Raw genomic sequence first — 3173 nt, forward strand, 5'->3', positions numbered from 1 at the left:
TTGACCGTGGAGCTGAGCAAACCGAAGCCGTGAATAATCTCAATCTCTTCGCCATCCATCCTGATGGTACCAATTGGTCCAGTGGTGAGAATCTTTGTCTTCTTGACATTGAGCCTCAGTCCATACAGATACTTATTTTATTTGATGTATGTACCTCCAGCACCTTATTAAAGTAACTGGAATAGCAACCGGGGCACTCCAACAGTGCTTGGACAATTAGATAGTATTATTCCTTAGGACAGGACACAGGACCATGTGCAGGGAAGGGCATTAGAAATATAGTGAGGTTAAGGTGAATAAGCAGTCTCCTCCATACTTTATTTTAAGTCAGAGAGAGACCGATCCATTAGCAGATCGGGCAAGGCATAAGAGGTTGTCACCTTCCGTGGCAGAAGAGCAAATGGAATCCTATACACTATGCTAATTACCCTTCCCTTGAGACAAATGGCAGACATTGGCTGTTAAAATATTTAGTGTCTGATAATGTATGATAAATGACTAAGGAGAATTTTAGCACTTCTGTTAATGGATCATACTTTAGGAAAGAGATTGAATAGAATTGAGGAGGAACTAAAAATGACAAGAAGATAAATTTCCAAAACATACATCTTTGGGGTAGAGAGTTCTATTACTACCAGCTAACATTTATTGAGGACTTACTGTCAGATGGTGTTTTTAAGTGGTTTGCATATGTTAACTCAGTACTTCTTTTATTATCCATAAGGATTACTCTATTTGGCATTTAAAATTTCCAATCCATCATAGACGAATTGCTTTTACTGTTGTTGTTAGGTACTATTGAGTCAAGGATGACTCATAGTGACCCTATGAACAACAGATCTGAACTCTGTCCTATCCTGTGCCATTCTCATAATCTCTGACACACCTGAGCCCATTTCTGCAAACACTGTGTCTATCCATCTTGTTGAGGGTCTCTTTCTCGTTTGATGTCCCTCCACTTTTCCAAGAATGTTGTCCCCTTCCAAGGAATAGCTTCTACCGACATGCCCAAAATATGAGAGAGGAAGCTTCAATATATTTGCCTCCAAAGGGAATTCTGGCTATATTTTCCCTAAGATATATCTGTTTGTTCTTTTTTGCACTCCATGGGATATTCAGTGTTCTTCTCCAATACCACACTCAAAGGAATTGATGCTTCTTCCGTCATCCTTATTCACTGTCCAGCTCTCTGATGCGTAGAAAGTGACTGAAAAGACCATGACCTGAATCAGGCACACTTTAATCTTCAGGCTGACACCATCGCTTTTCAGTATTTTAGAGAGATCCCTGAGATCAGACTTTCTCAATGCAATGCATCTCCTGATCTCCTGACTGATGGTGTCAAAGGTGTTGATTGTTGATCCAAGCAAGATGAAATAATTGACAACTTCAATCCTTTCTGCATCCATCATGTTACATATTGGCCCAGTGATGAGGACCTTTGTTCTCTTGAAGTTGGGATCTAATTCATATTGAAGGCTAGAGTCCTTGATCTTCTGAGGCAAGTGTTTCAAGTCCTCCTCACTTTCCATAAGCAAGATTGTGTAATCTGCATAATGCAGTGTGTTGATAAATTTTCTTCTGATCATGATACCACCTTCCTCTTCATAGAGCATAACTTAATGAATTATATTCTTAGCAAATAGATTGAATAGGTATGGAGAAAGGATATATATCTGGTGCATACCCTTCCTGATTTTAAACCATGCAGTGTTCCCTTGCTCCATTTGGACAGTAGTCTCTTGGTCTAAGTATAGTATATTTCATATGAGCACAAGTTCGTCTCAATTTTAGCCATGTTTGTTAGGATCCACATAGTCAAATGCCTTTGTGTAGTCAACACAAATAGACATTCTTCTGGTATTCACTGCTTTCAATCAGGATCCATCTGATATCAGCATTGATATCCTGGTGTCACGACCTCTTCTAAACCTGGTTTGAACATCTAGCAGTTCCCTGTCAATGCACTGTTCTAATTGTTTTTTGAGTGATCAGTGGTCAATATGAAAAAAATTTCAGAAAGTACCATATGAACAAGGGTCAAAGTAAGAAAAGAAGAAGTTCAAACTGTATTAAAGACACTGTAAAAAAAAATAAGACCCCAGAAATAGATGGAGTAACAGTTGACATTTTCAGCTAAAAGATGCAACCTGGATGTGTTTACCATTCTATGCCAGGAAATTTGGAGGGCAGCTCCATGGCTGACTGACCAGAAAAGGACAGTATTTGTCCCCATTCCAAGGAATAATCCCTCTAACAATGTATCCAAAGTATGTGAGACAAAGCTTCATCATTCTTAACGTCAAGAAGCACTCTGACTGCACTTTCTCCAATACATGTGTTTGTTCTTTTGCAGCCCACAGGATATCAGTACTCTTTTCCGACACTACACAGCCATTGTAATATTAAAAGTAGTTTAACAAATTCCCTTTCTCATCATGTTGAGTATGACCACCTTCTATTCTTACATCAAGAGATTTTCAGGACCAAGAGATTCTTAGTCAAGGAACAAAACAAAATCACTCCATTCCTCAATGGATTAGAATGAAAACTGTTAATAAAATCAGGTGCAACTCTAAGAGGAGACAATAGAGAAGAACCGAGTTGGGTCTATCAGGAGTCACACATGTGATGGCATGCATACATATTTACATTCTTCACCGTCAGATTCACTAGGATTCTCCCATATCAAGTTTAAAATTTGGCAACAATCTGGTCAAATGAACTTGTACTTGGAAAATTCTAGTTCTTCATGTTTTTATAATTTTGTATTAAGACTAGGCTGCTCCTTGGAGGCAAGGATTCTGAGGTCTTGTCTGATATACTTTGGCCATGTTGCAAGGAGAGACCAGTCTTTGGAGAGGGACACCATGATTGGGAGGGTGGAGGGACAGTGCAGGAGAGGGAGGCCTTCTCTGAGGTAGACTGATTCAGTGACTGGGGTAATGGGGATAGGTGTGTTTAGACAGAAAATAAGATTGGCACAGGATAGAGTAGAAGTTAGGGCTGTTGTACACAAGATTGCTATGAGTCGCTGGTGACTCAATGGCACATAACAACAAAATTAAGTAATCTACTAACAAATATGTGATACTTTGAGTTAAGAAAGAAAAGTAGTTTAAGAAAACTAGGTCTGTGCCCGGGGCGAGCCGTTGCGGCCCTCTGTCCGGGGC

Source organism: Elephantulus edwardii, unplaced genomic scaffold (assembly GCF_000299155.1).
Source record: "Elephantulus edwardii isolate Elephantulus edwardi_28Jun2011 unplaced genomic scaffold, EleEdw1.0 scaffold00063, whole genome shotgun sequence".
Taxonomy (NCBI): Eukaryota; Metazoa; Chordata; class Mammalia; order Macroscelidea; family Macroscelididae; genus Elephantulus; species Elephantulus edwardii.